Source organism: Sus scrofa, chromosome 17 (assembly GCF_054392235.1).
Source record: "Sus scrofa isolate SSC_HxYL_T2T_F1_AM1 chromosome 17, Sscrofa_HxYL_maternal_Yorkshire_Landrace_v2.0, whole genome shotgun sequence".
In the NCBI taxonomy this organism is placed as follows: Eukaryota; Metazoa; Chordata; class Mammalia; order Artiodactyla; family Suidae; genus Sus; species Sus scrofa.
In genome coordinates, this window is record NC_139399.1 from 37,096,208 (window position 1) to 37,120,638 (window position 24,431).

Consider the following 24,431-nt stretch of genomic DNA (forward strand, 5'->3'; position numbering starts at 1 on the left):
ACCCTCTATCTTAGAGCTTTCTGAGTCACAAGCTGGAAGCTTAGCTCCACCAAGACCAAAGATCCCAGCCTGGCTCTTCAGCATCCATTTGGGGGAGGACTGGCTTTTCCAGTGCCATGTGGGGAGGGGCAAAACAAGTGCTGCTTCCACTTCCCAGGCCTTTGATTAAACTTAGGGATTGAACATTTAGAAAAAATAAGCCTCCATTTGCAGTCTTTTCTAGCCCATCCTAAACAGTGTTGCAAAGTGACTTGTGGAAATTCACTGCTAACCTGCCTTTTTGCTGGCTCTCCATCACCTACAGGACCACGTGCTGACTCTCGGCTGAAAGTCCACTGCCCTCCTCTGGGCCTTCGTGGTCAGTGCACTAATACATTTCACAAACCTTTGGGCCCCCAAGCCAGTCTACAAATTATTTCCCCAGGATCCCCCTCTCACCCCATTTCTCAGGTTTTAGAAAACTTAACTCTCCAGAAGCATTCCCCGGTCCTTGCTCTTTCAGTGACCCTATAAAAGGCAACCGTCTCCCCTAAACATCCTGCTCTGGACAGCTGCCCCTGATCCAAATTCCTAGAGTATTCTTTACTTTGTCTGTTCCTGCCCCCGGGCCTTTGCACTTGCTGTGGTTCCATCTTCCTCCCTTTCTCCTAAACAGCTCCTTCTATAGTCTCATCCTCACCCGGTGAGACTCTTCCATCACGTGTTTCACCTTCTTCCAGGGCACATCAGCATCTGAAATCATCTTGACTTTTTCGTGCACATGCTTGTTATCTGCCTTGCTCTGTGTAAATGTAGGCTCCAAACACAAGACTTCGTCTGTCCTGCTCAGAGCTGTCTTCCCAGTCCCTAGCACAGAGCAAGAACACAGGGGTCTCACTCAGTGTCAGTGCAATAAACTAACGTGTGTTGGCAATTATTTGGTCACGGTGTACAAGATACACTTTCTGTCCCTGGCCATCTCCCCTTGGGGTTGCTGTCCAGCCCACATTTGGCCTCTTCTCACTGTCTGGACCAACACCTGCCTGTCACCTCCTCAGGTGAGCCCTTCTTTTCACTGACTCAGCGGTAAGAGCTTTCAGAGATGGGGCTTTAGACATTGGCTTCACTAGTGAACCCCAAGTGCTCAAAAAATAGATAAAGCTGATATGAGACCCTGCCCCTCCTCAAGGTCCAGGAGGCCAAGCTATGTGGTCCAGGGGTGAAGGTCAGCAGCGTCTTTGCCTGGTGTAAGGGTGGACTATTTGTTTTGAGGATGGGCCATTTTGAAAAGCAAAACTGTCATGTTTGCAATAACACTGAGTCACAAAACTTTATGCATTCATTACTCTGCAAGATAAATCATAAGCGAGGGAAGGGATCAGAAAACTATGACCCATGGATCAAATCTGGCCAGCCACCTGCCTTTCTGTGGCTCAGGAGCTAAGAATTGGTTTCATGGTTTTAAATGGTCACAGTTTACATGGCTATATAAGCCCCTAGGTAATATTCTTGAATTTTTCCTCTTGATCTGTAAGCCTGAAATATTTATGCTCAAGTTCTTGAATGAATGTTCGCTCATCTCAGGCTGAGAGGAAGTGTTATCTTCCCAAAATCTTACCAACCAACAAGTGGATGCTGTGTACTGCTGTCCGGAAGGTCAAAACTGCACAGGAGAGCTGGGTGTGTGGATAACGTACTTTGACTAGGAGAGACACTCTTAACACCACAAGGAGAGGCTGGTCAAGAAGACTGTCCACCTTGGGACAGAACAAGCTGTCCAGATCAGAAAGTAGGCTCAAGAGTTTCCATTGTGCCTCAGTGGTAATAAACCCGACTAGTATCCATGAGGACTCGGATTCAATCCCTGGCCTCTCTCAGTGGGTTAAGGATCTGGTATTGCTGTGGCTGTGGTGTAGGCTGGCAGCCACAGCTCTGATTTGACTCCTAGCTGGGGAACATCCATATGATCTGCAGGTGCTGCTCCCCTAAAAAAACAAAAAAAGAAAAGAAAACAAACAAACAAAAAAGCACCATGAGGAGTGTGGGATCTTCCACACTAGGAAAGTGAACCTGCCACCTAGGAAAGTGCCCAGTCCTATGAATTCGCGGCTGAAAATGCCCCACGTGACACGTTTCTGCTCATTTTCATTCATCCAGCATTAAGAACAGCCCCTTGGGTCTCGTGTGGAAGCACAGGGCCCACATCACCATCCTTGCCATCAGACCAGGGTCTGCGGGTTCCCTGGATCATGCACTTCCATACCAGCGTTGGGATGTGGCACCGCAGGCCTGCGCGTATCCACGTGGGGGCGCCGTCGAACCAGGTCTGTGTTCAGTAAATGGACAAAAAATAAAAAACAGCAGTATCTCCATTGCCCGCTTGGGCTCCATGTAGTGCATGTCTGCATCGCCTGCCTGAATTTGTAATTTTTGCAAATACAATAATAAAAATGCTCTGATGTTTTCCTTATTGAGAAAGAAGGGGCTGGGGGTAAGATTTTAACCGTCAGAGAAACAAATCCAGGAGTTAGACATAAGCAGTGCTCCCATGAAGGTAAGGGGGCTCATGGGACTAGGGGCATGTGACTTAGAGAAGCTGGGCACTTGGGGGTCAACACCTCGCTGTCTCTGAAAAGAACAGTCTCTTGAGCCCCAGTCACCAGGCATGTGGGACTCTACCGGGGCTGCCAAAAATCCAATTTCTAAACCAAATGATGCCTGATCTGCAGGAAGAAAGCATTCCCAGGGCCCTCATTTCACTGGGCAGAGAGTATCCTTTCAATAAGAAAACTAGCCCTCTCCTCTGGACCTTTTTGTGACCTGGAAAATATTTAGTAATGACTATGGCTTTAATTTTCTATAGCTCTTCATCATCTGTCTGGACTTCCACTGTCATATTTCATCTTATCTCCTGAAACACACTTGGGCTCATGTGTGACTGAAGTGCAAGTCCCCAAACTAAATGACTAACTTTTTATCTGGCACAATACTTTCTGGTCCCTGACTATCTTTCAGAGGTTGAGTTAGTTTATTTTAAACATCTGTACGCCCTCCTTTCAACAACACAGTCTTTCTGAAATCTATGAAGCATAGCCGTGCGATGTAAACAGATAAATCTGAGCTGTTTTGAGCCATCAATTTTTAGTACCTTAGGTTTGTTAAACCCTTTCCTCATGCACCTGGTTCTGGGAGGTTCCCCAAGAGCTAAGGCGGGGCCCTCTCTTCGGGGTCCCCATGCATTTTCTGAAATAAAAACAGAGATCACCAACTCCATTTAAACTATATCCTGCTATTAAACTATGACAATCACTGAATCCATGCTGTCATGGCCTTCTATTTCTCCTCCCCAGTTTGAACAAATGTTACCAGTTTCGAGGCTTTTGGAATTATTACCCGATAGTAATTTCACCAGCCCTCTGGGTTTAGAAAACAATACTTGGGGTAAGCCTGTTCTGATCTCCTACTAATCCAAGATAATTGCTTGCGGGTTTCATGGGGAATCCGAGATTCTCAATGCTGGATTCACTAAATGGCTCTAGGAGAAAGGCTTTGGGGGGCATTTGGCTTCTACCAGCAAATCTGTTTTCAGCAGAAGTTCTATCGCAAAAACACCCTTTCCTTCGACGACCTCCAGCCGCCAACTCTCTGTAAAATCAGATGCATTTATTGAGCAAGCCTAAAAGACTCTTTCACAGATTCCCCACTTCCTCCTTTCCTCTCTTTCCAGCTCTCCTTCCTTTCCTTCTTTCTTCTGTTGGTGTTATTTTCCAATTGTTTAACAGACATCTGGTAAACGCCTCCAGTGGCTGTGGAGAACTGGTTTCGGCCGTGTGGAGGATGTGAGTAGGTCTGAGAGGCAAAGGGCATCCCCGGGCTTGGCTTCTTGGTTCCTAGGAGGGACCTTCACCCCCATGTTGGTCCCACTGAGACCGCTGGTAAAACCCCTAGACGCTATGCCAGTTTGGCTTGAATGCCCTAACCTGCCACTTGGCCATTGGTTCTGAGAATTTACATTAAACTCAGACCTCATAACCTCAAACTAGGAACACGGAGTGGGCAGGGCTTGCCAACCAGCTGCCCAGACACTGTGCTTTCAGAGCAGGGTCGGACAGGCAGCGAGGCCCAAGCACCAGGTTCACGATGAAGAAGCACAGCTTCCAGGACCATGCGGTCTTTGTGAAAAGGCAAACCCAGCTCTTCCATGGACCCTGGATTCTCCGGAGCCCAGATGCTTTCACCCTCTGGAGGGGTTGCTCCCACCTCCTTTTTGCAGGAGAATCAAAGGCCATTGCCCAGGTCTCTGTCTGCCAAGTCAATACACGACAGCACATTTTCCAGGGAAACTCAGATTCACAGCTGCCCTCTTTCTTCTTTAGGCCTAGGAATATTTCCACGTCTTTGCATCTCTTCCTAGATGCTTGCTCACTCCCTGGATGATGCGGGGGGGGGGGGGGGATGTGTCCCCTCATCCCCAAATTGGCTATAAATTCCCCTGGGGTTAGGTGTGGGTCTTTGTAGGTGTCTTCACAGTACAACTTCAAGGACAGCTAAGAAAGCCAAAGGTCACTGCAATGGCAATTGCCGCCTGCTGGGTCGACGGACTCTAGCGCAGAAAACTAATTTTGAACAATAACAACTAAAATCTTAAAGCCAAATCTGTCTTGATGATTTTTCTGTTGGTTTATTTTTTTTTTCTTCTCCTGTTCAAAACCAGCAATTAAACATGTGAAGAGCCACAAAATTTGGTATCACTTTCCTAATATTTTGCAGTAAAAAATATCATCTTCTGTTAATATGATATTCAAAGCTTCTTGCAAACTATAGGAACATATTTAAGGGACCTGAGTTCAATGAAAAAAGTCCACCGCACAGTAAATGGTCACAAGTGAAGAGAAATACTTCTCTGTAACAAAGTATCTTCAGAGTTGATCTTTGGAACTTGGTTGCAAAAGCAGTGCATTAGGGATGATGTGATTTTTCTCCTTTAAAAAATTTTTTTTCTCTTTTGACTATGCCTGTGGCATATGGAAGTTCCCAGGCCGGGGAATGAACCCGCGCTGCCCCAGAGACATTGCCAGATCCTTAACCCACTGTTATTTTGTTTCATGGGAACTCCATGATTTTTCTCCTTTAATTCTCATAGGAAACTCATAAGGCGGGAACTATTAGTGATCCCCACTTCATAGAGAAAGAACTAACCTTGGGGAGTTTAAAACTGCCCAAGGTCATGGAAGTAGGGTCCCCAGCGATGTCCATCTCATCATCTGTAAAGTAAAGGACACCCAATGTGCAAGAAATGTCCAGGAAGGCCAGGCAGCCCATGCTTCTTGGGCTTGGGCCTGTTACATATGTTCACTGTTGGGAGCCCAGAAACGCCACCATGAGAAGCCTACTGACCCAGCAAAACTAAGTTTATCACACATCCTGAGGTCAGGAGGGAGGGCACCTGACAGCAGGGCTTCAAAACAGGGACATCAGGAAAGGCTATTTCCCAGATCTTAGGGCCGGAGTGAATTTTAAATCAGGTCTTGCCAAGTGGGGAGACACTGGCACCAGGCAGAGATTTTTTCCCCTTATCAGCTATGGCTCGGAGGGCGCAGAAAGGTGAGGGGTGCGAAATGGACCTTGATGAGCTAGTATTAGTTTTGATCAGTAAGCTGTTTAGTCAATGCAGAGTCTTATTCTGCAGGAGCAGAAATTTCCAGGGAGTTACTTTTGCTTGTTGTCAACATTTTTTTAACAGGGCACGTCGGTTCCAATTCTCAAGCACTAAAGACAGAAAGGTGACCGAAAACAGATAAAAATGCTGCTCTCAAGGAGCTGTGTCTCTCGCAAGGTGGCCACTGTCCTCACTGGACAGCTGAGAAAACAAAGGCTCAGGGAGGAGGTGACAAGATTCCAGCTCACACAGGGGTGAAAGCTGGCCCCGGGGGTTTGCTTTTGTAGCGAGAATTTGCATTTTGACTCCTGAGTTCCTGACCTCAGGAGACTCAGGGCTCCGTTGGGGGCCCTTCTCTACTTCAGGCCACGGATGTACCCAGAGCAGGGTCTGGGGAGAGAAAAGAAAGTGTGCCTGGCGGGAACTTATTCAGAGATGATTCCAGAAAAGCAGTCTGTCATAGTCACCTGAGGGAAATAGTTACCTGCCTGCTCTCCCAAGTTCTTTAAACTTCTGGGAGTTTGATGGGCTTGATTAACCTATAGATCACTGAATTTTCACTCTTTAAGTTATAAAATACCCTGGGGATGTGGTTTATTGAACAACAAAGAACATTGGCTTATATCAAATGATGTCGCTAAGGGCTTTATCTTTAGTTTCAGTCATGAACTTCTCTCTGATTCATAAACTGAAAGGTAGAAACAATATTAGAAAACAGAGGCTGGAATTCGAGGCATTCATAAAAACAAGCAGAAATGTGTGGGAAAAAACTTTTTAAAATGGAGTGACTATTGTTTCTTTTTTCGTTAAACATATACATAGAAATGGTGTCTTTTTTCAGTCCGTTTCTTCACATTTTGGCTTTGTAGTTTGTAGTTGTTGAAGTCCCTACAAAGCAGAGCTGTGACTGCCTAGAACACTTTGAGAGCTTTGGCCACCAGGGGGCGCGTTAGACCGGCAAATTGACGCAAGGTCCGTGGTCTGCTCAGCAGCACGCATTTTGGGGAAAACAGGAGCTTCCTTATAAGAAGGATTGAGGATAAACAAAGATAGGGGAAAGTTTGGTCAGATGTGATTGCAGGGAGGCAAGGAGAGGAGAAGATAATTAGAAAGGGCACTCCGAGGTCCCTTGTGCTGAATTCAGCCAGGTGGTGGCTTCCTTCCACACCATCCAGAAGTGAGTTTGTGGCAGAGGCTGAGGAGGGGCATCTCCTGAACATGGCAGGGGCTGCGGCTTGTGCTGGGCTGCTCCAGGATGGCAGTGACCCCTCTTCCAGGGAACCAGCTTTCTGGAGCGTCTGCCTCTTCAGGGCAACTCAAGAGAGACTGCAACTGAGACTCAAGATCCAAAGTCACCAATTTCATTGCCTCTTTTCTGAGTGCAATGGAGAGGCAATATTCGATCAAAGAAGAGATGTGGAGCCAGGTCCAGTGCACTGATGAGCTGGGGCTTGTCACAGCAGGGGTTTGGGGGGTGCTATCACTCAGCCCCTGCCTTGGGAGGCAGCCCTAAGGCCCTGCAGAACCCCAGTGCAACTTTGCCAGCTGCTCCCTGTGGGTTCTGCATCTGCTGAGTGTGCCAGGGGAGGAGCAGCTCTCTCTCCCAAGATCCCCTCTCCCTGTATCTCCCATCAGCAACTTCCAGCAGCATCTCCCAGCAGCATCTCTGGGAAGAGCTTCTTAACCTCAGCAGTGGCTGCTCCTTCACAGGGGCAGCTAAACCCTGTTGGACACTTTCCATCACTCCAGAAGCAGCCCCATCACAGCCCCTCACAGCCTCCTGTTCAAACTGCTTCCCCTCTGAACTCCTGGTCGATCATCATGACCTCTCCCTGTAGGGACCCCAGCCCAAGGGGGCAGCTGCCTCTGCAGTTGCTGCCTCATGACCCTTTAGGTCCCCCTTTTGCCCTTTCAGTTCTGTATTAATAGGAACAATTCGTTTTTAAAAATTTTGTCTTTTCTAGGGCCACACCCATGGCATATGGACATTCCTAGGCTAAGGGGCTAATTGGAGCTGTAGCCGCCGGCCTACGCCAGAGCCACAGCAATGCAGAATCCGAGCCGCATCTGCGACCTACAACACAGCTCACGGCAACGCCGGATCCTTAACCCACTGAGCGAGGCCAGGGATCAATCCCACAACCTCCTGGTTCCTACTCAGAGGATTCGTTAACCACTGAGCCACAACAGGAACTCCCAGAACAATCCTTTAATTAAATTCTGCGTTACAATAACTGTAGTGGTTTGTTTCTCTGACTGATACGTGTTCTACTGGAGACTGACTGCTCATCCACATTGCAGATAATTTGAGCTTCCAGTGTGAATTGGAGGAAATGTGGATAAAAGCCAGAGCAGAGCTGGAGGTGGGGTGAAGGGCAAAACACCTGAGGATCAGGGGCAACTTTTCAAGCCTGGCCCATGGAGAGGCTGGGCAGAGGGGAGGGGGCCTCACAGCAGGGCCTTCCCTTCGGAGCCTTTGTCTTCCTCCGCGTCAATCTGCTCTCTTCCCCTGGCAGAGCCTCTGGGGGAAGTGACCCTCGGGTCACAATCACCCCAAATATAAACAGCCGATAAGACTTTAATACATCATTCAGAAACGTGCATTGTAAAAATTACCTCCGAACACTGACAACACCACATGCCAGCCAGGATGTGGAGCCACAGGAACTCTCGCCCATTGGTTGGAGCTAATCTTGTCCAGAAACACCCTCACATCTATTTATGTGACAAGGAATGGGTTTACTACTATATTTCCAATGAACATTTTAAATGTCTCAGTTAGAACTTCCAATACACGAACTATCAATAGATCAAACCCACACAACTCAAAGCTCTTTTCAGAAACGTAAAGGGATCCAGAGACCACAAAGTTCAAGAATCTCTGATCTAGACCTTGATACTGAGAAAAAGAGTAGGCTTAGATGTTTGGCAGCAATAGGACTGATAGGAGTATTTAAAAATATATATTGGAGTTCCCGTCGTGGCTCAGTGGTTAATGAATCCGACTAGGAACCATGAGGATGCGGGTTCGATCCCTGGCTTTGCTCAGTGGGTTAATGATCCAGCGTTGCCGTGAGCTGTAGTGTAGGTCACAGACGTGGCTCGGATCCGGCGTTGCTGAGGCTGTGGTGTGGGCCGGCGGCTGCAGCTCCGATTAGACCCCTAGCCTGGGAACCTCCATATGCCGCGGGTGTGGCCCTAGAAAAGACAAAAATAAAAATAAAAATAAAAATATATATTCACATGCCCATCCCAAGCATGTGTTGTGGGATGGAAATCCTGTGAAACTGGATAGTGATGATCATTATACAACTGCAGATGTGATATGATAAATTCATTGAGTAATAAAAAATAAATAAATAAAATTAAAATATATATTCACTGATGGAAGGCTGGGCCCAAGTGACACTGTGACATCCAAGCAGCCCAGATCCAGGGAAGCTGGACTTTCAGTCTCCCGACACCCTCTCCTCCTTTCCCATCAAGTGTCATCTGCCAGAGGTTTGGATTTGACTTAATATTTTGAGCCCCCAGTTTCAAGTCTCCCCCATTTACCACGGCTTTTGTACAAGTGGAATTCATGAGGCACTAAGAACAAAGTGACCTTGAGAGATGAGCTTTGGAAGACTGACAATAACCATGCCTTCTATTTCTTTTTTAAAATTCTTTTTTTGGGGCCACACCCACGCCATACGGAAGTTCCCAGGCTAGGGGTCGAATCAGAGCTGAAGCTGCCAGCCTACAACACAGTCACTGCAATGCAGGATCTGAGGGATCTGAGCTGCATCTGTGACCTACACTGTGGCTCGTGGCAACACCGGATCCTTAAGCCACCGAGGGAGGCCAGGGATCAAACCCATCCTCATGGACACTACATCAGTCCTTAACCCCCAGAGCCATGACAGGAACTCCTCCTTCTGTTTCTTAGATTTATTTTCCTATGAGGTTTGCCCATCCACAGTGGTCATTTCTCTCTCTTAAAACTTAACAAAAGTTCAGGTGGAACCACATAAAATTGCCATTTTTGTAGGTAGGGAAAAAAAACATAGTTAGATCCTGGCCATTTTCACTTTAAGTGACCAAATGAAATAATGTCTTATTTAACCCAGTCCAGAAACAAAATGCATTTTGGCACAACTGAGTAGAGACAGAATAGCTGCCGCAAATTGTTATTCAGACAAGGGCAAGATATCTGAAAATGGCGGGTGGCCCCTGATTTCTCGCCTTCTTTGAGAAACACAGCTATGTGGTGCACTGCTGCTGTACGTTTGAGCCCATGACAGCCCAGGTCCCCCATCCCCAGGCTGTGCTTCTGAACCATGGGACCACACGGGGATTAACCAGCAGTTAGTGTGACCTGGCACACCTCCTTGTTCCAGTGTAATGTTAGCTTCTGTTTCCAATGGAGTTCACTGCAGCATCCTCAGGGCCAGCAGAAGGACAATGGCACTCACCAGGGGACTCCCCCATCCCTTCGGCACAGGTCCCACTCCCCAACCCCCAGAGAGTGAAGCAGAAATCTTCCTGCCTTCTCTGGGTGGCTTAACACTATGTTCAAACATCATATAAGGGGATAAAAAAAAGAGGGAACCCCTCACACCCACGCTGGTAACCTTGGCACTGGTCATTATTAGAACAGCAAACTGAGTACTATTGATTCCGAGGTTTTGTGGTTTCCCAGCTTGGAGCAGCTAAGTTCCTCTTCCTGCCCCATGACTCATGGCTACACATCCAGCCCTCAATAGTGTATTTAGCCTTTGAACAGCTTTCTGCTTCTTGTCCCATTTCCTTTAGGGCAGATGACCCACAATGCTTTCTTTACCCACAAAAGCAAATATAAAACAAGAAATGCTGCTTTAGAGATAAAGGAATTTGGAAGATTACGCATTTCATTGGGGGAAGGGGGGAGACCAAAGCCCTCTCGGTAGGGGGCCTTCTATGAAAAACATCTCAGTTCTAATTTATGTCCCAGCATAATGCACCATTCACTCCCACAGTGTCCTGGAGTGGATGAGAAATTATATGGTAACCTCACTTAGAGGCAGAGTGCCTGCTTAGGAGGGATGGAGGCAGAGGTGTGGGAATGGGGGCAGGACTGACCTCTGCGTGGAGCAGGGAGGAGATTTCTCATGGCCTCTTCCTAAGCCAAGTGCCTTTTAAGACCTTGCTGCTCAAGGCGCGGTCCTGGGCCAGCAGCCCCACGCCCTGGAGCCTGTCCACCCAACAGAATCTCAGCCCCCGCCTGAGCCTGAACCCACAGGCTGAGCCTGAGCCCAAATCCGTGTGCTTATAGACCCCCGTGATCCCAGTGATCCTTCACTGCCGTCAGGGAGCTGCACCTGGGAGAACGGTACCCCGGGCACAGGAACCAGAGCCTCCAGACTTCACCAGCAGGTCGCCAGCCAACATCTCTGAAGCCTCGGATTTGGAGGACATGGGCATGAAAAGCCTTCCCTGGGTGTGGTGCACTTGTGAGTTCCCTCGAAGGGAACTCCCACCTCGAGGCCCCCCTGTGCGCTCCCAGCTCGGGGCCCTAGAAAGCTTTTCAAAAGGGCTTCCTTGGGGCGAGCTGGAACAGGAGTCTCTAGAAATAACACCTCCTGGCCCATTGCTTCCAGCAGAGAAGGATTCAGAAAAAAATGCCCAGTCTTGCCCGTGCTAAGTGCTTTCTGAATGCTAAGACAGCTCCTGAACTTGACCCCACATCCATTCCTTTCTGAAGAACTCTGGTAGGTTTGGAACCCCTCCCTGGGTGCCCTGGGCCATGCCCCTGCTGGCCCAGCTTCGGGAAACAGCAGGAGAAGCTGTGTTTCTGATGCACTAGGGCATCATGCAGTGATGTTATCCACTTGTTTCCCGGGCAGTCTGGTGGAGAGTTGCGGCTGGCCAGACCCTGTTACTGGTCCTTATCTATTCATGCTCAGTAGCACCTTTGAAGGTGACAGGCAGGGCTGAAGACAAGGGTTTGGGTCTGGATCAGGTACAACAATAAATCTTCATGAAACAAGATGAATTTAGAGAAAGCAGCTACAGCAGAAGATGCACAGGACATAGGTGCTGACTGCCAATAAGATACAATCAACTGGAGGACAGACCATAAGCCTACACGTAGCAGTACGGTAGGCCCTCTGTATCCATGGTTCCGCATCCACGGATTCAACAAACCATGGATGGAAACCTACAAGCAAGCCCGTCCACCTGGGTGGATGGACGGATGGGTTCTCTCTCTCTCTCTCTCTCTTTTTTTTTTTTTTTTGCCTTTTTTTTGCCTTTTTTTAGGGCCGCTCCAGTGGCATATGGAGATTTCCAGGCTAGGGGTCTAATCGGAGCTGTAGCCACCGGCCTACGCCAGAGCCATAGCAACTCGGGATCCAAGCCCCATCTGCAACCTACACCACAGCTCACGGCAACGCTGGATCCTCAACCCACTGAGCAAGGCCAGGGATCGAACCCGCAATCTCATCGTTCCTAGTCGGATTCATTAACCACTGTGCCACTACAGGAACTCCTGGGTTCTCTTTTTACCCCATCAGAGTAGGCAGGTCCCAGGATTCCAACATAGTTGGCAGTGGCTTGCTATCATATTACAGATTCAAATTCTTCTACACCATCATAAAATTTATTTTATTTTATTTTACTTTTTGGCTGCACCTGTGACATGCAGAAGTTCCTGGGCCAGGGACTGAATCCCCACCACAGCAGGAACAATGTTGAATTTTTAACTTCCAAGCCAGGGAACTCCAAAACTTATTTCAACAGTAAGGATGTTGAGTTATCCTAAAGATGGTTAACTTGTGTTTGGTATGATCTCTTTGAGATGGCAGATAAATGCATAAAGTGTGTTTGAAATATTTCCATTAGAATGGTTAAAATAGTTATTCTTTGTTATTCCATGGCAAGGTATTGGACGCAATTGGCAGTGAGGCTGACCCGGCTTTAAATTCTGGCTCTGCCACTTACTAGCTTTGTAAATTTGAGCCAATAACCAAACTTCTATGAACCTCAATTTCTTATCTATAGAATGGCCTTAATTATACCATGTGTGGAGTGCTGCTGAAGGCAAAGAGTGATAAACTGTTTAGAGCACAAGGTACCCAGCCATGCATCTGGCACATAACAAGAAAGGAAATTAAATTTATGAGATAAAAACGAGAGGATCGGGAGTTTCCCACTGTGGTTCAATAGGTTAAGGATCTGGCATTGCCACAGCTATGGTGTAGGTCGCAAGCTGTGGCTTGGATTCAATCCCTGACCTGGGAATTTCCATATGCCATGGGTGTGGCCATTAAAAAAAAAAGAAGAAGAAGAAGAAGAACAGATCTATTAATCTGAAAAGACATTTCAAGACATGGCTGTGTCCACAAATGTATTCTATACCCCTTGAGCAAGGAATGCAGCCAGCATGGGACTGGGATTAGAAGCTAGCAGCTCATCCTACTCGCTTCATTTTAGACTCACTAAGAAGTTTAACTTGAGGCCTGAGGCAGAGTGCCAGCAACTATCTGAGAGAGGCAGGTGCTCTGGCCCAAAGGATATCATGGCCTAAAGCACGATGATGAGTGGGAAGGAAGAGCTGGAAAGAACAATAAATGTGTGTTGAATTCAGAGCAAGAAGAAGAACTGTGGTTTGGCAGATCCTGAGCTGCTGGTTTTTGTGCACTGCGGCTGGGGTGGATGAACATCTCCTGTAAAGGGCCAGGTAGTAAATGTTTTATATTTTGAGTGCTGTATGGTCTCTGTCCCAACTACCCACCTCTGCTCTGGTAGAGCAAGAAAGAAGCCGTAGACAATCTGTAATTGAGTGGGCGTGGCTGTGTCCCAATAAAACTTTATTTACAAGAGCAGGCAGGAGGCAGGATTTGGCCCAGGGATCATGGTTTTCCAACTCCTGCTATAACTGATAGATTTAAAAAATAACCTGGACTCTCACCATCAAGAAACTTCCTAAATACAAGGAATCCAAAGAAAACTATTAAAATCCTGGAATCCCGTCCAAGAAAATTTATAGGAAGAGGTGATTTCTGCCATGAAAAATAAACTCTCTTTCTATTTTAGGAATGACTCCCAGGAAAATCTCTTGGGTGGGGTAAAGTTTTCTTTACTCTGGGTTTGAAAATATACTGCGAACAGAATGTGTTCAAAGGTTATTTTATCCAACCAGAGGTGGTGGTTTGGAGAAATGGAAAGCTCAGGAGCCAGAAGCTGCCAGGGAACAGAGAGGTTTATATTTGGAGGGAGTGGCCACCATGCAGGGCCCTGTGGGTCACCTGGGTTGGCAGCAATGGCCCAGTGGCTGGAGCTGGGTTTCCCAGGCAGGACACGCACAAGGAGACCTTCTTTCCCTTTGGATGGGAGAGCTAGATGCCCAAGCCATTTCATGGTTCCATGTCTAGCTCATGGAAAATTTACTGGATGCTTGGCACACAGAGAGATTCTCATAAGGAACTCCAAGGGATTTGCTGGGAGGAAGTTCTGTCTAAAGGTCAGAGGAGAAAATGGTGCAGTTTCCAGAAGAGCCCAGGGTTACTATGGGCATAGCAAACAGTGGGCTGGGAACACAGATTGTTTTCTGGGAGCTCCGAGAAGGGAGAGTGATTTTTTTTTGTCACCATCATCATCAGGCTTGGGACACATACAGCAACTGCTCACTCAGCGGTGCGAGCTGTACATGGGAAAGGTAGTTTCCACCATCCAGTGATATTTCTGGCCCCTTGAAGAGTGGCCAAATGGTGGAAAGGATGTTGGTAGAAAGGATGCGTGAGCATCACGGATCCAATCATATCTGCTCCCCATGTCCTGTGACAGATGAGCAGTCCTAGTCCACTCACCACCAAAGAGAAGGAGAGGAGCTTGGGGCTCAGCTGGCTCCCCAACATTGGAGACCCTTCTCCATGAATCCCATCTGGAAACTTCCCATGAGGTTTGCTCCTTCAGAAGGGGGCTCAGAGTCTTGAATCTGCATAGAAACCTCACAAATTTCAGAGGTAAAAATCTGTAGGAGCTGGTGGACCCCGTACATTGTCCTGCTTACTCTCAAGAATAAATAGACAGTTCTGCATTCAAGTTGGGGGGGGGGGTCATCTCAATTTCCAAAGTTTAGAGCTAGTTCTTGTTTTCACTAAGTTACCCTCTATACTTCAAGGTAGTTAATTCTACAATATATTTTTAACTGGGGCGTAAATATGTTTTGGGTGGTAGAAATTAAAAGATATCTAAACTTGGAGATTTTGACTCCATTTAGATGTCTGCTTCCCACAACAATATGATGGCTTATGACAAGTTATTTCTTAATTCTACTATAAAATGCTATAAAACTGTATTTCTTTTTTGAATCATCCTATATGTTTCACTAGATGCGTGTTCTACGAGGAAAAAAATTATAAAGGCAAAGCTATTTCCTTTTTTATAGTACATTTTTCCTATATCATTTAACTTTCACATGTTTTTTACTCAAAGGAAGGCTGACTTATTCTATGTCCATTATTATCTTATATTCAAAACAGAATCAAAAGATTTAAAAACCTACTACTGAACATGATACGTACCTGTATAATGCATTTTTTGTATATTTTGACTATGAGTCAATTTGAAAGCAGCAATTTAAAACTCACGTGAATGACTAGTATAGTCTAGACAACAACCACAACATAAAAACGGTTTTACAATCAAATTAGTAGTCAAATAACTAACGGCAAGTGGAAAATTGGTCAACGTATTAATTCTTCTATAACCTAATTCAAAATGCGACATTTAAAAATGTAAATCTCTCTTTTCAATGTTAGAGAAGCATTGATGAATATTTCTATGAGTAGGAAAATATTTATTAAAATAGTGGCCACCTATTGGAACTGATCTTATTCTCTTAACCGCCAAGACTTAGAAGAGACATCTGGGCCAGATGGAACCCAAGAGCAATGGAAACTAGAAGGCAAAATACCATCCACCTGTGATGGCCACACAAAGTGGGGAAACCACAGGTCCAATAGCTTCAGTTTTCAAACCTCGAGAGCAAAGCGATGAATCAGTATTTCATGGAGGAAAGTTGACCCTAAAACACTGATTTGAGGAAGAGTAGCTTCTGTGGTAATGGCTGTTTGGCATCTCACTTTAAAAAAAAAAAAAAGAAAAACAAAAACAAAAAACTGGGTTGGTCTTATAGAATTCCAGCCCCTTTTGTCTTTTGTCTTTTTTTTGTCTTTTGTTGTTGTTGTTGTTGCTATTTCTTGGGCCGCTCCCGCGGCATATGGAGGTTCCCAGGCTAGGGGTTGAATCGGAGCTGTAGCCACCAGCCTACACCAGAGCCACAGCAACGCAGGATCCGAGCCGCGTCTGCAACCTACACCACAGCTCACGGCAACGCCGGATCGTTAACCCACTGAGCAAGGGCAGGGATCGAACCCGCGACCTCATGGTTCCTAGTCGGATTCGTTAACCACTGCGCCACGACGGGAACTCCCCAGCCCCTTTTAAAATGACAAATAGACAAAAGTTAAAATAGTCTATCTCCCCATCTCTTCTCCTTCTTTCTGCTGTCCATCTTCATTCCCAGAATTCTATCCACTCTTCATTGTTCACTTCATGCCTACTTGTACATGACAACATCAAGCCCACAGATGAGTTAATAACTTTACGAATTTCAAGAAGCCTTGTGAAGCAGAATGAGTGAGCTGATAACTCAGAACTTCTCTACAAGGCTGAGCTTGGGCTCATGGCCAAGAACCTACCACTCCATAATGTGACACTTCCAGAAACTAGTAAACCAAACTTCAAGAGCAAGCACCAATCATATCAGTAGGAAAAGCATTATATTGGGGGGCAGAAGTCCTATATTCTGATACCACATGTACCTGACAAATTGTATCCCAGGACAATTTATTCGAGTTTCTTGAGGCACAGACTCCTCTCCTGTCACATCTAACTTGGTAACTTCTAGAATGAAAATTCTATGATTTTAAGCCTTATTCCTAATGGGGATCTGGATGAACAGTGTTCTACTAAAGTTCCACTGAATTGAGAAGAATACGTGAAGTCCTTTGTGAGGTGATGGAACCTGTCTTTGTTAGCAATGATTCTCATTCATTTCCTCTATCACCTACTTCAATAGCTAAGTTTGTAACTTGAGATGATTTTTCCCACTAAGTTTTTTTTTACCTCTGGACTTGGAGGTAAGAATGTGTGTTCTATAACATGAGGAGTGTTTCTCTGGAATGTCCAATCTCTTTAGCCAAGCAGCGGTATCCCTAGCAGTCACATGTCTCAGGACTAGAATGTCTGTCCTAATTGCTCAAAGCACATCTGTGCAATCTGCAAATATCTGCCATCACATTTCAGATGGTTGTTTCAAGAAGAACAGCTATGGCATATGAAACCAAACCCTATTTCTAAATCAAGTTGCAAAAGGAAAATGGATGATTGATGAATATACTCACAACTGAATAGTATTGATTCTCAACCTTCATGTTCATGTCTATAGTAGAAAAAGCAGTAAGTTTTCTTTACATGTTGGGGGTATTAAGTGAGCTAATGCATGTGCAATAAATGTAAAAGGCTTGAAAAAGCTAAGGTGTCTCTCAGAAATTCCTAATTTTTATCATATAGTGATCCCAAAGCTGAGGACTTAGGTGCCATGCTCCACATGAAGCCTCAGAAAGTTGTCTGCACAAAATATATTTACAAATTTAGAAACTGGACTTCATGGTATGTAGCAATAGATTATCCTGTGAAGTAAGTATTATGACTATCTAACAAGTTAATCTCCATTTAACAATGGAGGCTCACAGGGGTTAAGTGACTTGTGATTTGTGACTTGTGACAATGTCAGGAATTTTACCTCCCAACAAGGAAAAGGCCTGGATGAGATGGCTTATAATTGACTAATTCTAACAAATGTCTTAAAATTTAACACCGACCCTCAGACTCTTGAAAAAATTAAAGAAGAGAGAACATTTTCTAATTCATTCTGTGAGACCAGCATTACCAAATTTAGCCAAAGACTAAAACAAAAGAAAACTACAGGTTAATATCTCTTATGACTACTGGTGAAAAAATCCCCCCAAATACTACTAAACTTAATTATACAGCATATTAAAATGAGCGTACACCTTGGCTAAGTAAGATTTATTCCTAGAATTCAAGGATAGCTTAATACATGAAAACCCATCAATGTAATATAACACATTTACAAAGTAAAGGGGAGGAATCACACAGGATTATCTCAACTGATGCAGAAAAACCACTTGACAAAATTCAACATTCGTTTATGATTTTTAAAAAAAGCTTAACGTACTAGGAATAGCAGGAAAGTACCTTGATAATATAAAAACCATATATGAAAACCTGACAGCTGACATTGTACTCAACAGTGAAAAACTGAAAGCATCTCCTCTAAGATTAGGAACAAGACAAGGATGTCTGCTTTTACCACTTCCAACATATATTGAAAGTTCTATCCAAAGCAATAAGCAAGATTAAGAAGTAAAAGTTATCCATATCAGAAAGGAAGAAATAAAATCATCTCTGTCAACTAATGACATAACGTTATCTATAAAACCCAAAAGATTCCCCCCCACACAACTGTTAGAACAATTAACTGAATTCACAAAATTGTAAGATACAAGCTCAACACACAAAAAAATTGCATTTCTATATACTAGCAATAATCTGTGAAAGAAATTAAGAAACCAATTACACTTACAATAACATCAAAAATAAGCTTAGCCAAGGAGGTGAAAGACTCGTACACTGAAAACTATGAAGCTTTATTTAATTTGCTGAAAAAAAATTAAAGAAGACACAAATAAATGGAAAGACATCCATGTTCATAGACTGGAGGACTCAATACTCTGAAGATATCAATAATACCCAAAGTAATCTACATATTGAATGCCATTCCTATCAAATTCCCAGTATTTTTTTTTTTTTTGCAGAAAGAGAAAAATCCACTTTAAAATTCATGTGGAATCATAGAAACCCCAAATAACCTACATTATTTTGGACAAAAGAAAAACAGTAGAGTTAGAGGACTCACACTTTCTAATTTCAAGCTTACTACAAAGCTATAATAATCAAAACAGTGTGGTACTGGCATTAAGGCAAGCATATAGACCAATGTAATAAAAAAGAGACCTCAGAAATAAACACTTGTATATAGAGTCAAATGATTTTCAGCAAGGGTGCCAAGACCATTCAATTGGGAAAGGACAGTCTTTTCAATAGTGTTCAGAAAATTGGATATCCATATGCAAAAAAGTTGAACCCTTACCTTAAACCATAGACAAAAATGAAGTTGAAATGGATCAAAGATCTAAATGCAATACCCGAAACCATTAAACTCTTAGAATAAAATGTAGGAGAAAAGCTTCATGATTTTGGATTTGGCAATAATTTCTTTGGTATGACACCACAAACAGTGACAAGAAAAGAAAAATTAGATAAATTAACAATGAAAAACTTTTGTATATCAAAGGACACCATCCACAGAGGGAAGAGGCAACCATAGAATGGAAGAAATATTTATAAATCACATATCTGATAAGGAATGTCCAGAAAATATGAGGCACCCTTACAATGGAACAATAAAACCTAATTTTAAAATAGGCATAGGACTTGAACTGACACTTCACATGAAAAAGCACATGCAAAGATGTTCAGTGTCAATAATCATTAGGGAAATGCAAATAAAAACTGCACATAGAGATATCACTTTGCACTCATTAGGATAGAAAGAAAAAAAATAAGGAAGGAAGGGAGAGAGGGAGGAAGGAAGAGAGAGAGAAAGAGAGAAAACAAATGCTGACAATGATGTGAGAAAATAGAACACTTTTGCACTGCTGATAAGAATGTAAAATGGTGCTGGCATTGTGGCAAGCAGGGAGGATATTCCTCACAAAATTAAACATAGAAGTGCTACATGATCTAGAAACTCCACTTCCAGGTATATACTCATATTAATTGAAAGCGGGAACTTGAACAGATATATACATACCTACGTTCACAGCAACATTATTCACAATAGCTACCATGTAGAAACAACACAAATGTCTCTCAGTGGATGAATTGATAAACAAAATGTGGTCTATACATTCAGTGAAATATTATTCAGTCTTTAAAAGGAAAGACATTCTGAAATATGCTACAATATTAATCTTGAAAAATTACAATAAGCCAGACATATATCACATAAATGTATGATTTCACTTATGTTTCCTACAGTAGTCAAATTCATAGAGACATACAGCAAAAATGATGGTTTCCAAGGCTACAGAATGGAGACTGAGTATGTAATTGGGACAGAGTTTCGGTTTGGGAAGATAAGAAAAATCCAGAGCTGAATGGTGGTGATGGTTGCACACCAATGTGATTGTACATAATGCTGTTGAATTGCACACTTAAAAATGGTTATAATGTTAAATTTTTGTGCTACGTATATTTTACCATGGTAAGAAAATGAGAAAAAAAAGACATAGTGAGTGGAAAGTCTACTGTTCAGAAGTTCGGTCTCCCTTCCCAAAGACGGGGCAACTGAAGAAACCCAGGCTGGTGTATCTCCACGTGACTAAGAGAAGCAGAAATCTCCGTCTCTTGTGTTTTCATTCACTTCATCCAGTTGGATGTCTGCTTTCTCTTGAAGGACTTGTAGACTCTGAACCTAATGCGATGGAGTGAGCACACTGCAGACAGGACTCATTCCATCTGACCTCTGCATCCAGTGAACCTCATAAGTTCAGAGGCTTTTGTCCTCTGATACAGAATGGGCTTTGTGAGAACATCAGCTCAGGTAGACCCTCTGCTGCCTGGTTTGCAGAAATGATGCTTGTGGAGGTAGATTATAACCAGGGCTTGCAATCTCAAGGTACCTAAATCAGTGGGTTGATGGGGTGAGGTGGGGATGGGACGCCTGCAGTGTGCACACCCCACCTTAAGAGAGTTGCCTTGAAGAGGTGGGGTTAACTCTGAGCTCATATCATATTTCCAGATAAGCCCCCCCAATATAATTATGTGAAATAATAGTATCTTTACATGTAGAAACTTAATTTTTTAAATACTGGCCAGTGAAACAAAACCTAGCCATGAGTTGAATGCGGCTCTTGTGTTCCAGTTTGCAACGTCTACATGAATGTAATTTATGATGTGCAGCACTTCCATTTCCTAGGGTCCTGGGCATGTGGTGAATAATTAATTCATTTCTCTGTGAAAAGAAGGAGTAGGAAATGGATTTCTGCATATTTGGTATTGCACTGACCTGAGAGTATCACACTAGATGCCATTGTGAGAAGGGTCATCTTTTCTTCTAAGGAAAAGTTCTTAGAAGAGCGTCCAATGGATTTCTGCTTTTAAATTCTTCTCTTCAGTCTCGTCTTGTGACTCACAACCTTGACAGGTGCCTGCTTTCTTTACATAGCGATGGAACCATGCTTGTCCATAGAAACATGGTTTTCCACGGAACCATGCATGTCCACGAGGCTTCCTCGAGCAGCAGTAGCCCCCTCCTGCCTTTCCACCTTTGACCGACCACACAGCACAGGCTGCAGTTGAACAGGTATCTTTTGGTCCTCTGAGCCAGAAGCTCAGAGAAGATGAAGCAATGGTTACAACGGCTCCTTTCCGGGCCCTCAGTGCCCCTGTTGCAACAAAGCCCCACTGAACCTAAGAATTGAAGTGCATGGGTTTCCATGCTGATTTCAGTCTCTGGGTTTTGTTTTGTCTGTGTGTGTGTATGTTTGTTTTTCCTTTCAAAATCCCCTGTTGAAGTTGCTGAGACTCACTGCACGGAGAGAAAAACAACCTTGGACTCCAATCGCCAAAGTGTCATCACAAATAACAGGGTCTCTAGGATCCAGGCTTCCTGAGAATTCACCTGCTGGAATGTTCCAGAAAAAAAAGGAGATTATGTTTCAGAGCCAGATCTGTGAAGACTGCTCCTTCTTTGGAATGAATTCAACAAACGTGAGAGTCCTTGGCTTCATTTTACAGCAGGAAACGGCTGGTTTGGTGTTTATTTCTTCCAAAGGCCTCTGGCCCCTGCTTTGTCTGCAGAGGGTCATAAAGACAGGTGCGGGGGGAGCCAGAGAGCCGATGAGACTGACCTTTAAGGTTTTGTCTCAGGCCAGTGTGTGCGGCTCCCAAAAGCACACTGACCAACACAAATAACTTTTGACCTCTGCCCTCCTCACTTGTGTCCTATCATTGTGGGCAAGGCATCCATCTCCCAGGGTGACACATCTTTTCAAGACAGACAGACTGCGCATTGAGTTATTACGATTATTGCGACCTCTCCTGTGACCTGTCATTTTCTTCCACACAATGAACATACCGGGAAGACACAGATTTAAAATAATACGTATAATGATTTGTTTCCACTAGGTTTGCAGTGTTGCCTTCTCCCTTAGTCCTGTCTTTACCAAGATGTTTTACCTTCTACTTTGTCCTGTTTCTTAGATGCTAACACGGGGCTGGAGGTGGGGTGAGGGAGGGGGACATCTCATTCCTGGGCCAGCAGTGCTTATTAGATGCTCACCACGTGCTCAGACTGTCGCAGGCCCTGGAGGAGGTGGGGGACATGGGTGACGGCGCCCTGCCTGTAAGGATTTTGCTTCTGAGGGGAAAAGCCTTCATGGGCAGATCCCTGTGTTGTCCACTAACCCCAGGGCCTTTCCACCTCTCTTGCTGTGCCCGTGTCTCAGCCTCATGTGCCCTCTCATTCCAGAATCCAGGCTGAAGGGCGCCCCCACTCAGGACAAAGGGCAGAGGAAGAAAGTGTACGGACCTGTGGGTTCTTCTCAAAGCTGCTACCTGAACACAGCACAAGCCCTGCCTCTGCGTCACTACTTGTGGGTCAAGGCTGAGCCCAAAGCCATAGGCAGTGGTGCACATAGCACAGACCATGCGTCGTAGGAATGGGGCCTCAGGGGAAGGAGGAAGGAAAAAGATGTGAATAATATAAACTGTTCCATCCCAGACATTCTCATAACTTAACATGATCTGTAGCCAATGCGGATTGTGAGCATCCTACAGGTAGAGACTCACTGTGGCAGGTGAGAGCAGGGAGAAACCAGAACAGCAGACAAAACACAAAGACAGAGGAAACATGATGGAGTAAAGCCCAAGGCCCAAGCTGTGGGTTTTCTTTGGCTGAGCTCAGCCTCACAGATGGGGAGGGGGAGGAAGAGCCCCATGGACACCTGCCATTTTTGGCTACAAAGCGTCTCTTCCCTTCCCAAGGGCACTTCAGATGGCCTCGGGGAAATACTCCTTCCCCACTTGTGGCATCTAAGATACCTGTGTTTGCCTGGAGTGAGGCTCCTCCAGAGTCTTCTGCATCTTCCCACCTCCTCCTACCAGGGGGCCACTGGCCACCATCTTACGATACTTGCGATCCGGCTCTTTTTTAGGACTTTAAACATGAGAGTGCTGCTTCCAGGGATAAGCAGGAGCAGCGGCCAAGGTTTACTCCCTGCATCCTCCATTCCTGTCCTGTCTCCTGTCCTGGCCCCTGTGAGGATCCCTGTTACACTGAAAGTCAGCCAGCCTGTGGCCAAATGGTGCCGACAGACGCAAACTGCAGAGATCACCAGAAACCAAGATAATACTCCTTCGAACCTGCCACTGAGAATCAGAAAGCAGTAAAAAAAAAAGTGTCCTGTCACAGGCCACCTGGTGGTGTAACTTATTCTGTGAGAGAGTGTCCTCACCTGGCCAGGGGTCCTTCCCATCACGCTGAGGGGCCAAGCCCAGCTCCAGCATGGGAGGGAGGCACCCCAGAATGGTATGGGATGGTGCCAGACAGAGCGGAGGCCATGCTCATGCGAATGAAAAAGGGACATCGTGGAGGATGAGATGTGACACAGACCAGAGAAATTAGGGTGACACTTTGAGTGATGCTAACAGAGGAATTATAACAGCATAAACCATGATTTGGCTAAAATGCGAAATAAAAAAGAAAAAGACACATTTACTCTGCCATGTTTTATTCTAACAGATGGAAATACTATGTATGCAAGAGTTTATAGTGACATCTGATAAAAGCAGGGTGATGATTTTTTTTTCTTTGTTCTACTTTTATGCAGTGTCTCATTCTTCTACAGTGAGCATGACTCACTCTTATAAAGGAGGATAAAATCTTTGAAAATCAAAGTCTCTCAAGAGTAAAGGGCAGAAAGCCAGGGAAGGGATGAAATTATAAACAAAATGCTTTGTGCAGTCTATCTTCAGATAATTTGTGTGTCTTCAATTTCTCTCAAGGACATGCATGAGTGCTCCAGATCTGCTTCACCAGACCCTTTCACTTGGTGCAAAGCTTCAGGTGATCTCTGCTGGACTTGGGATGGATTAAGAAATTCACATGGGTAAAAAGATACCACCTTGAATTCCCACGTGGCACAGGGGGTTAAGGACCTGGCATTGTCACTATAGTGGCTCATATTGCTGCCATGACGCAGGTTCAGTCCCTTGCCTGGGAACTTCCACATGTCATGGGCAGGACCGAAAAAAACAAAAACAAAAACAAAAACAAAAACCACCTGGATTTCCTCAGCTTTTTATACACAATACTTTTACTTTTCTTATGTATCTCAGTAGGAGCTTGTAGCATCTTTATAACAGCCAGTGAGGGATACAGCTGTTCCTAAATTTAAACACAAAAAGACACAAAGGTTCTAAAGCCCGCACTGTGGTTTCTCTTTGACTGGAAAGAATACCGGGAACAATGCATGTGTGGCAAAGAGAGGTTTTATGCAGCAGCTGCTGGAAAGCTGATCTGAGACAACCTTCCCCTCCTCACATGTAGCAAAGTCTC

At 44.8% G+C, this 24,431-nt stretch overlaps 1 long non-coding RNA gene across 3 annotated transcripts in view; it reads right to left on the reverse strand.

Moving 5' to 3' along the window:
* LOC146395225 (uncharacterized) overlaps nucleotides 1–24,431 on the reverse strand; it is a 52,097-nt gene that overhangs the window by 17,271 nt on the left and 10,395 nt on the right. Inside the window, exon 3 of one of the 3 annotated variants that reach the window (XR_014832701.1) lies at nucleotides 680–846. The exons of 1 other annotated variant lie outside the window; for it this stretch is intronic. This is a non-coding gene — a long non-coding RNA (uncharacterized LOC146395225). Of the gene's footprint in view, nucleotides 1–679; nucleotides 847–18,380; nucleotides 21,498–24,431 lie in introns of those variants that run through there. One more of the 3 variants, XR_014832700.1, reaches the window with a different exon arrangement.